This window comes from Physeter macrocephalus, unplaced genomic scaffold (genome assembly GCF_002837175.3).
Source record: "Physeter macrocephalus isolate SW-GA unplaced genomic scaffold, ASM283717v5 random_745, whole genome shotgun sequence".
Lineage (NCBI taxonomy): Eukaryota > Metazoa > Chordata > Mammalia > Artiodactyla > Physeteridae > Physeter > Physeter macrocephalus.
The window spans coordinates 27,197-38,232 of record NW_021146031.1 but is presented as its reverse complement, the minus strand read 5'-3'; the positions used below and the strand labels follow the sequence as shown (position 1 = coordinate 38,232).

Here is an 11,036-nt window from a genome sequence, read left to right as displayed (position 1 = left end):
ACACTCCAGTCCACTCCCAGGTGGCCTGGAAAGGTGGGGGAATCTCCCCGCGGACAGAGTCTCAGGCAGCAGAGCTGGTCATCCAGGTGGGGTGAAGAACAGCAGCCCAAGGTGAGAGCACCCCTCGGCTCATGGGTGGGTGTCCGTGGCGTGGTCTGGTCAGGGTCCTGGCAGGAGAGATTGGAGGCTCAGGTCAAGGTCTGAGAAGGGGCACGTGGGCGGACCGCTGGAGGGGGGCATAGACCCAGGTCACGCGTGGTCCCCCGTGGACGGCGTCCACCACAGAGGAGGCCTGATAACCAGGTGCAGAGCGGCTTGGCGGCAGGTGGCCCGCGGACAGAGTACGTGCAGCAGGGGTGGAAGGCGTGCGGTCCCCGGCGCGGGCCCCCTCTGCAGGGCCGCTCCCCGTGGAGCCCCGGTACCACGCCTCCTGCAAGAGGCCGCCCGCTGATCTCTGGGAGGGGGGGAACACGTGTTCCCGGGGGTCTCACCTTCCCCGTGGTAGAGCCTCGGTGCCGCTGCTCAAGGGGTTGCAGGCGTTTGAGCCACTGACGCAGGACCCCCCGTAGCACCTAAGACGGGGGGCCCGTGGCCACCAAGGCGCCGCAGGACACACGGGTCCTGTCCCGAGGCTCATTGCCCTGAAGCCCCTGCCCTGACAGTGGTGGAACGGCCTGGTAAGTTACCGCTACAATTAGTGTCTGCTTTATAGTTTCAGTTGCTGGCAAAGAAGGACACGGGAGCGCTTTCCAAAGAACCACCAGGGGTTGCTGGTGCTGCTGGGGCCTTGGTGGGGGGCTGGCAGGGGCTGCTGCCCAGCGGGCTCACACCTGCTTCCACTGCCCCCCGCCTGAGCACACGCTTTCACCCGTCCCCCGTTGCTTCTTCCCCTCAGGCAGAATTCTCTAGATCGAATCACAGTGTCATGAAATGGCCAAATCAACGCGGTTCAGCTTGGCATGGGCTTGGCTGTCAGCAACAAAGAGACGGGACGATTCCTGACCTCAAAGGAACAAAGTCTGTGTAAGTAACACTGGGAGTGAACCTGAGTCCCTCTGGGGAAAATGTTGAGGGTCAGGACCTTCCTTCAGATCTCAGACCCGTGAAGACTGTTTCCCTCCAAGATTGTGACACCCAGGGCAGACGGGCACCACCGGCAGTGGCCACTGACCGCTGGCATCGCTGAGATCTGCTCTGAGAGTCTTGCATGAGAGGAGTAGTGCTCTTGGAGGGCCCACATGCTCTCCCTCTGTTCACGTTGCATCCACAATAGTGACCCCCGCTTCCCTGCACCTTTGTCAAAGTCCTACATCCCTCCCCAAGGTCCCCCTCATCCCACCACCTCCCAAGGCAGCTCCCTGGACGGCTCCAGCCAGGGACGTGCTCCCCTAGACGTGACATTCTGGGCACTGGTCTCTGTCATGCATCCTCTCTGCACCAGGCGCTGCTTTGGGTTGGACTGTCTTTTTTTTTTTCTTTTTTTTAAATGTACATGTTTTCACTCTCCATGAAGCTTACGAGCTCAAATCTTATGCTTTTCCCCACCCCCGACAGCACCCACCAAAGTATGTTGTATGAGCAGGTCTTCAGCAGACCCCTGGGCTGGGGCGGCCTGAATGTCCCAGCTAGGTTAAAGGGTGATGTACAGCCCTCCCTTAGGTGTGGCAACCAGAACAAACGACGACCCTCCTCTTTCTCCAGGCTGCACTGGAGACCGGGTCTCTCTCAATTTCAGACTAATATTTGTGGAAAAAAGAAACAATATTGCAGCCCTAGCCAATATGCATAGATGAAAATAATGAACAAATCTAGCAGCCAGCCAGCCAGAGTTATTCCACAGAAACTTCGCCGCTGCCTTCAGAATGGAGCTGCCAGGGCACAGGCAGCTTTAATATTTAATGCAGTGATTTGGGGGGTATCAGAGGGGCCAGGCCAGGAAGGGAATGGTGCATTACTGGGAAACCAGGCTGGTTACTACTTATTCAGAACCCACTCAGGAACCAACACAGAGGTGAAGACAAAAAGATGACTTTGCATCATTGCTCTTGGTCCTGGACTTTACCCTGTGTGCTCATGGACTTCAGACCGGGAATCCTGAGGCAGTGACTTGTAGTGGCTCAGACTGGAGCAACGTTTAAAAATTAAGAACAACACTGTTGATGTGGAAATACCATCAATGATATAAGGTGAATATTGAAACTGTCAATGAAAAAAATTAATCAGTAGTTGATTTAAGAAATAGAAAATTTTGGGAATTCCCTGGGGCTCCAGTGGTTAGGACTTGGGGCTTTCAGTGCCATGGCCCTGGGTTCAATCCCTGGTCAGGGAACTAAGATCCTGCAGCGTGGCAAAAAAAAAAAAAAAAAAAAAAAAGAGAGAGAGGGAGAGAATGTTATCTCCTGAGGAGGTCTGGTTAATGCAGATGCACAATACACACTAAAGGGGAGGGAGAAGGCCCAAACAGGCAAAGAAAAAATTTTAATTTCTATTGTCTTGCATAAAATATGAATTTTGTTTCATGAATTTCCCCCTATCTATCACTAATCTTTCGATATAAAGCATAGGTGATCAAATGTTTGGTACCTCGATGCTACGGTGGTTGTTTACCTGCCCTGGGTCCATCATTTCCCTTGATGTCAGATCTTAATAGTCCAGTTCTTTCTTTCCTTTTAAGGGGTTGTGCTAGTAAGATGTCTGGCAAGGACTAGTGGTCAATTCCAAGTTGTCCAGTAGGATTTATGCCAATTTTATCTTGGATGTCCATTGTACATGTTCATTAATTTATAGAGAACTATAGATGTGATCAAACTTGACAGTAGGAGTAATGATGTCATTAGTAAAGGTTTAAGCCAAGATCCTCCTAAACCAAACCATTTTCCTAGTATTTTTCCTAAACTGGGAAGAGGATCATTCAGAGCAGAAACCTGATTCTTCACTTGTCATAAGATGAGTTAACAAATATTGCAGCCAAATGGTCATACCATTGGAAAATTCATAGAAAGCAGTGTGCTCACATTAAAGGCAGACTGACAGGGGCTGTTTCCAAGGCTATTTGTAGGTGACCTTGAGCCCAAGGGAAACCAATCGTGCATCTTCCTAACCAACCTGGGTAAAGCCAAGACCATTAACTTGTTCCATAGGTCAACTGGGTCCTGTTAAGCGCTATCCAATATTTAACATCTAGTGTAAAAGTATTTATGGCCAAGTTCAGAACGAGTGTCATTAAATTGGCCAGGCAAGAGGGTCTCACATAGTGATACTGGTGGTAATGTTAGCTTGCATGGTGCTAGAGTTTCTTTCTTTTAAAATAAAATTTCATCCAATTAGAGCCTTGGGGAGGAGAAACCCACCAAGGCAACCTGGGAGTACTGGGCATAGGTAGTTGGCCACAAACCCAGCAATCGGACTGATTTTTTGAAACTTGCATATGATATACATTTGGTTCATAAGGGAGAAGTGTGAGCAGTTGTCAAGGTAATTAGCATACAGGCCTGGTCCAGCGTCTCGGGTCAGCCGTCTACTTCAGATGTCATCTTCTTCTTGTCCTGGTCTGGTAGTGCTGGTGGTCTTAGTTGAAGTCAGGTGTCAGAAACAGGAATTGAAGTTCATTCAGGAGAGACCTGATATGGTACTTTCCAGCATGGCTCTAAAGAGTCCTTTATCTGATGTCTTTTTCCAGTATAGATAATCTCCTGGTTGTCAGTCATGGGGCGTCTGATCTTCATCCAAAGACAGATTACTGTGATAAGCTTCAGAAACAAACTTAAAGTGGCTTTTAATAATTCAATCAAATTTTACAATGATACAACATAAGAACAGGGAGCTATCTGGGAAAGTAAGTCCCAGGCAGTAAATACAGACCTCGCTTAACAAAACTAGAATTTAATAGCCACTGAAACATCTTTTTCTCTTTAAAATTACCCTCATTTCTACCAAATATAGTCATATTAAGACGAATTTGTTTCCAAAATAAGTCTGGTTAATCGACCACATAGGCTCTTTTAAATTGGCTGTGCTGGAACTTTTCATAAGAAATCTCAGACTGAACTTTTAAAAGGTCTCTCAAGTCCAGAAGAGCCACACCAAGGGCTTGTCGCAGATTCCACCTGTGACATCTATAGATTTGGGTGAATTCCTCTCTTTTTGAGGTCCCCAAATTGCCTTGAGATTCCTGTACCTATTAGGAGGTGGCCTTCCTTATTTACCTGATAAAACTGCTGGGAATCTAAGAGTTTCCAGTTTCTGGAGGGATCAGGTAAAGAGAAAAGATAAATGTTTCAATTCTACTTACAAAGGTATAATTCACCAAATTGCTATAAGTCATAATTATCTTGAGGGGAAGGGTTTCCTTATATCTGGAAAACACAGATTAAAACCCAGTAATATTTCAGACAAAAACCAAAAAATTATAAACATATTCATCAGTTTGATCAGTCCTATGTGACTAATCCTTGATTTTAATCTTCTGTGAACAGTTTTATGAAGCCATCAGGTTTTCCATTAGAATTCTTTAATTTATTACCCAGTTCAGCAGTATGATCTGAAAGTTATCATAAACTTGTACTTGTCAAAAAGCCCTTTCTATGAATCTTTTTGAAGATGAAGCTTTTTTTTTTTTTTTTTGCAAAAAAATCAGAGTACAACAATAATTGGCTATAATTGTGATCAAGATGTTGTTAGCTGCAGTTACAATAGTTGTGGAATGTTGAAGTTTCAGGTTAACCTATACAGTTCACAAGGTGCTCCCATGTCTCCCCCAGTAGTTACGAGGGGAAATACAGTCTCACTTCCCACCAAGTAGAAAGGGCAGCTGCCCTTCCTGCTCGGCTCCAAGATACAGTGACTGGGTGCTTTTTCAACAGGCAGGCTTGCAAAAGAAACAAGTTTTATTATCTGCAGACAGAGGCAGCTTCGTTTTCAACTTTGCACGCTGAAATCATTTCGGATTGCCAGAATGTTGTTCAGACAGCTCGGAGGATCCCGAATCCCACCCCGCGACAGCTTCCCCAGTGTCAACATTTCTGAAAACTAGGAGGTAAGCGTTGGTAACACTGCTAACAGAACTGCAGGTCCCGTCTGGGTTTCCCACTTGTCCACTCATGCGCGGCGGCCCAAGACTCCCCTGCCTGTCTTCCACGGGCAGCAGGTCGAGGAGGCACACACAGCCCACATCAGGGTCTGCAGGGGCTGGGACTGGGCCAAAGACTCCTCTTGGTGGGAAGAGGAGAGTTTTGATCCACTCCCGTCACATGAGTGGCCACCAGACGGAAAGGACGCGATCCCTGAGCAGCCTTTGTTGCTCAGTCAATGGACGACTGACTCTGAAAGGAGGCTTAAGAAGTCCTCACAAGGGGGAGCGTTTTGACTCCGCTCTCCACGCTCTAGCGTTCTTCTCTCTTCTCACATTGTATCTGCACTTCCGCTCATACACAGAATTTTACATGGACAATTACTGCTAAGCAGCCACTCACCCCTCACGGTTGGGGACTCAATAGACACTGAACAAAGGGTTCTGCAGGCTCGTCTTTTCTGACAATACTTGGAGGATATTGGAACTGAAGCCCTTGCACCTGTTTATTATCAAATAGTGGAGTAGGCAAGAATCATGTGACCCAGATTCTGGGATAAAAGGGGTCCCATAAGCTAGATAACATCACATCACAAAACTAAGAGTTAGAAAAAGAAAACGTTAGGTCATCTCTGCTGCATTCAGCTGCTTCCTGCTCGCTTGGGAACCTGAACGAGTTTATTTTTATTCCTTGGTGCTTCTGCTTTCTTAAAAATGTGTCGTGAGGCAAATCATGTATTGCATCTCTTGCAGTTTATCATATAATCACTTTCCAGAATTAAATTCTCTGTCTAGCTGACTTTGTGTCTATGAAATATCTGTGCTTCGCACCGAGTCTAGGGAGCACAGAGGCTGGTTTCTGTTGGCAATTCTATCCACGTAGCAATCCCCCCCGAGACTCTCAGGTTTCCTAGGACGATGTCAGGGAGAGGTCAGAGCATCTCCACTGTCCGAGGCCACGGCTCAGAGCCGCAGGGGAGCATGCCCCCACCCCCGAAGCACGCACTGTTCACTAGGAAACCAGGGCTCCCAGGACAGGCTCCAGTAGGAAAACTGGCCTCATTCGGGTTATACTCCATTATGAGGCCATAACATGCAGACGTATACGTGGCTACTCAGAATCTGAGAGACACCTTCCTTCCCGGGGAGGCCGTGCCGAGACCTTCCCCGAGGCCTTATGGGAAAGTCCTAAATCATCAGAGCGTCTCTCCCTGGTTTTGCCACCTGACGGCACCTGGTTACCACAGCGAGGTGTGTAGGCATCACCCGCAAGGGGTTAAAGGGCACAGGAGGCTTGTGGTCTGACCTCAAGAATAGTGTCGAAGGGACTTCCCTGGTGGTCCAGCGGGTAAGGCTCCCGCTCCCAGTGCAGGGGGCCTGGGTTCGATCCCTGGTCAGGGAGCTAGATCCCACATGCATGCCACAACTAAGGGCCCGCATGCTGCAGCGAAGATCCCACGTGCCGCAGCTAAGACCCAGTGTAGCCAAAATAAATAAATATTTTAAAAAAAGAATAGTGTCTCTGAGAGAGCAGGCACCACCACCCCCAACCCCCCCCACCGCAGCCTGGCCTCCGCCTCCGCTACTTTCTGGAGGGTCGTTTCCTCTCGACAGCTATTTCCGTTCCTGCTGCAGGCACGTGGGGACCTGCACGCCTGGCCCCTGCGGTTGGCTGGGGCCGCTGAGTTGTGAGGCTCGCCTGCAGGAGGACCTGATGGCCAGCGTGAGGCCCCAGCGCCGTGGCTTCCTTTCTGCCGAAGCAACTAGCGATGAGGCTTCCGACAGCGCGGGCTCCGTCCTCCCGGGGCTCCGTCCTCCCGGGGCTCCATCCTCCCGGGGCTCCGTCCTCCGGGGTGAGGGCGGCCTGGAGCAGAGCCTGTCTGAACACTGAGGACGCGAAGCCTGCGCGAGACAGGAACCTTGATGCTCTCAGAGACGTCTGCTGCACAGTGTGGCCCCGCGTGTCCCGAGAGCTGCAGCGCTGTAAGGAATGACTTTCCCAGAGGTCATCCGTGTGCTTCTGGCCAGACGCCTGGGAGGCTCTCCAGTGCCCCTGGATTTCAGCCAAGCGTTTGGCGCTTGGTCCCCACCCCACCCCCCCGAATCTCCCCCAGCTTCTTCCTGTTTCCTCGCCCTCCCGCCGCCTACCTGCCCCTCGCCTCACACTCCACTCCGGCCATTGCTCGCTCTCGTTTCTGGAGACTTTATCCATTGTCTTGGCTTCAAGTCAGATTCCAACTCTAATTCCGTGTTCTCTCTGTTCATACAACTTCTCCGCAGCTCAGGGTGACCCGAAGCAGACTTATCTCGTCTCCAGACTGCTACTCTCGGCCGCCTCCCTGTCCCTGCCGGCGCCTCTGCTCCCCCAAAAACCTGGAACTCGGGGCGCCCTCCTCCTCCCTTCCTCCACGTGGGCCCATCAGCCAGGAGGTTCTGCTGAGAACAGACCCCTCTCCTTCCAGCTCCTCCGCACCAGTGCCCGCAACGGCTCAGGACGAGCTAGCAGACCTGAGCTCCCCTCGGAGTCTCTCGATCCGTCCCGCGCCTCAGCCCCAGCCCTGGCTCCCGAGCATCCGCCTCCCTCTCGGTCTCCTGGACCGCGTCCTGCCTTCCTCCCCCGTCAGGTGGGGCTCAGGCGTCTCTGTCTGTGTCCGCTCCGCTCGACGTCAGGCACTGAGCTTCCGTCTCCAGTCTTCTCGCCCTCTCCCTGCGTGGCCACCTCGCTGCGAATGGTGGACGCGTTCACCCCGTGGTCCCAGCCTCCCGGCCCATCCTTCATCTGTTATCGGCACCATGACGCTGGAGGAAGGTGCCTCCCCACTGTGTGTGATTCTGGTGGGGTGTCTACCAGGGGCGGCAGTGGCCACATCAGTTACGTGTGATACAGGAGACTTCGTCTTCTAGTCTTCCTAGCAGAGTCCCTGGGTGTGCCCGTCGTCCCGACAGAATCACCAACAGCGCCCCGTTTTCACTCCTGGAAGCGTCTCAGCATCACGTGTTGCCACCTCACACGTGACCCACGAAAGCACGCCAGCGTCCACCCTGGGACTCTGGCACGGACGCGGGGAGACAGTCGCTCACTGCTGGCAGCTCTGTCCCCCCCCCAACAGAGTGGAGGGGCTTTCAGAGGCGAGGGCGTCCAGGGCCCCATCTGAGTTCCTGGATCCGAGCACATCTCGAGGCCAGGAGCCTATAGACTCCCCTTTGGGGAAAGTCTGTTTTGAGGGGGTTCCCGTCACCCGCAGTCAGGAGTCCTGCTGACACAGCTCTGGCTCGGGCAGCCCTCCCCTCCGCAGCCCACCACCCCACCTCCGAGGGCCGGCAGGAGCCCCCACGCGTGAGCCCTTCCTAGACATTTGGCGTCACTCTCTCAGGCTCGCCCTGGGACGCGGTTCCCCGGAGTCCTAGTGACCGCCGCCTCCGGCCTGCAAGCTCGCACACACAGTGTCTAGACTTCATGCCCCATTGTTTCCGGAGGGGGCTCTTTTCTTCCTCCAGGATGGAGACTGTAAGCTCATGGGAAGAGACAGGGACCCAGCTGAATCTTTCTTGTATTTTCCTGAGGCCAAACAGGGTGCTGGGCACACAGCGGGCACCCAATAAATATTTGTTGAGGATATGAATTATAAACTAAGGGTAATATTGACTGTGTCCAGGCCGAGGAGAGAGAGTCCTGGGGGAAACGGGCAGCGGAGAGTCGCCTGTTTAAGCAGCTGGACACGCAGGCGGGCAGGGAACAGGTTTCATCCTTTCTTCAGTCATAATGGCTTCTCCTGCCTGTACCCCGCTTCCTTACCACAGACACCATTCTGTCCCCTGGGCTCTTCACCCCACTTCAGCCTGCCTGCGCCCCTACCTCTGGGGCCGCTCCAAAGGCAACAGTGACCAACGTGTGACCGACATGTCACAAAACAGAGACACGCAGGCTTCCCTCTGTCTCCCAGCAGCAGGAGGCAGGTGACCCGTGCTTCCTCCCAGGTTCTCTCTCCTCGCTCGGCTTCCACAAGGCTTTCCTCTCATTCCCGGTCGGCTAGGCCTGCACATCTTTCTCTGATCTTTAAACGCTGGACTTTGCTAAGGCGGACCCTCTCCTCCTCCACGGGTGTCCTTTCCCGGGGCGATCTCGGCACTTATGGATTTAATTGCCATCTTTATGCTGTCGATTTCCCAACGTTGTTTCTCCAGGTCAGACCTTTGCTCTGACTTCTACTCATGTATCCATGTGCTTATTTGCCAACTCTCCCCTTTTGTCCCATAGCAGATACCGATACATCCTAAATTGAAACATTTTTTTCCAAGTGTCAGTAAGAATGCTTTGGCTACAGAAAAAACTGTCTCAGGTTACAAGCAGTCCAGAGGCAGGGAAATTGATGGTCAGCTCAACGTAATCAACGACGCGGGTTCTCTCCACCTTTCTGCGCTGCTGTCTCTGTTTGACTTGATCCTTAAGCTTTGCCCTTCGTGTTAACGAGAAGGCCACTATTTTCAAGCATCACAAAACATTCTTCTGGAAGAGGCCTATGTCCTAATGGATGTCTCTCTTTGATTAGGAAGGAAATCTTTTCCCAGAAGCCCCTCTCCCTGGACCACATGCTGATGCCCTGCCTACAAGGGGAGCAGTGAAGGTGGGTAAGGCTTCTGTGTTTCCATGGTTTCTATGGTGACTGTCATCTCTGTCACCTAGACTGCAGCCACAGCCTCTTACCTGCTCGCCCAGCTTCTGCTCTGGCCTCTTCCCCATCCGCCTGTCTGCCACAAACTGCGGATGAACACGTTTTAAAATACAGGGTGTGCAGCCAGTATAACGTCAACGTGTTTTCTTTTCTCCATCAAGACTAGGCCCTGGGACTTCGCTGGTGGCGCAGTGGTTAAGACTACACGCTCCCAATGCGGGGGGCTTGGGTTCAATCCCTGGTCAGGGAACTAGATCCCACATGCATGCTGCAACTAAGAGTTCGCACGCCACAGCTAAGGAGCCCGTGAGCCGCAACTAAAGACCCAGTGCGACCAAATAAATATTTTTAAAAACCCAAAAAAGGCTAGGCCCTGCAGTGACACTCATGGCTGCACGGAAGGGTCTGTCTAGACCAAAGAAGTCGTTGCTCAGATTGGAGTTTTAAACGTAAACTTTTAAGAGCTCATAGCAAGCCTTAGTCTTAGAAGCAAGGCTTTCAAGAGGGAGGAAAGGGAACCATGAACCAAAGTTTGTGAGATTCACCCTTAGAGCAAGAAACCCAAGGCGATGATGTGACAGAAATGCCCCGCAGCATAAGGAGAACATTACTTCCAGGGCCGGGGAGAGATCTGCCGGGCTTTGAAAGGGAGGACGCCAAGCTTGTCATGCTGCCTGGGTCCCTGAGACTGGACCCCGGCTCATCCTGCAGCCCTCAGATGTGGGACTTGCAATGACAAACAACCTGGGCTTGGAGAGTGTGCTCTGAAGGCGTGGGGCCCCCACCTGTTCCTCTGGGAGAGGCACATAGCTTCTCTGTGCCAGCACAGGGAGAGTGCAGTGGATGATGCCTGGGGTGCAGCCAGGCAGGGAGAGGACCTCAGCTGGTGCCCCAGAGCCGCAGTCCCCACACAAAAGCTAGAGGAGCTCCCCAGCCCCGCATGCCCTGGCGTGGAGGGCGGAGAGGGTCACTGAACCTGAAACTGGGGGTCAGGACAGTGCACGTGATGAGCTTGGGATCAGAGGTCACGACGGAAGTCCTGACACCGGCAGCAGGTGCTAGCACCTGCCCAAAGGCTGTGGGCAGGTCATCACCTGCAGAGGCCAGAGCCTCCACCCTTCACTGCCATGGGGTTATATGCGCATCTCCGAGCCCAGGCGCCACGGAAGGAGACGGGAACGGGAACGAGGGATTGTAGGAAGAAGCCCTGAAATGACTGTAGTTTGAGCTGGACAGTGACCGAGGTCACCAAAGGAACCGGATCTGAACAGACCGGTGATGGGACAGGGCCCGTG

The 11,036-nt window shown here is 52.3% G+C and overlaps 1 long non-coding RNA gene across 4 annotated transcripts; it reads left to right on the top strand.

Moving 5' to 3' along the window:
• The first annotated feature begins 573 nt into the window (after nt 1-573).
• On the top strand, nt 574-10,159 carry LOC114485217 (uncharacterized). 4 transcript variants are annotated; one of them, XR_003678702.2, is made up of 4 exons: nt 574-1,023; nt 2,085-2,186; nt 4,863-5,035; nt 6,704-10,159. It is a non-coding gene; the product is annotated as an uncharacterized lncRNA (long non-coding RNA). The 4 variants fall into 4 exon arrangements; XR_008616775.1 differs by having other exon boundaries at nt 1,998-2,186; XR_003678701.2 differs by having other exon boundaries at nt 1,987-2,186.
• Nucleotides 10,160-11,036: the final 877 nt, after the last annotated feature.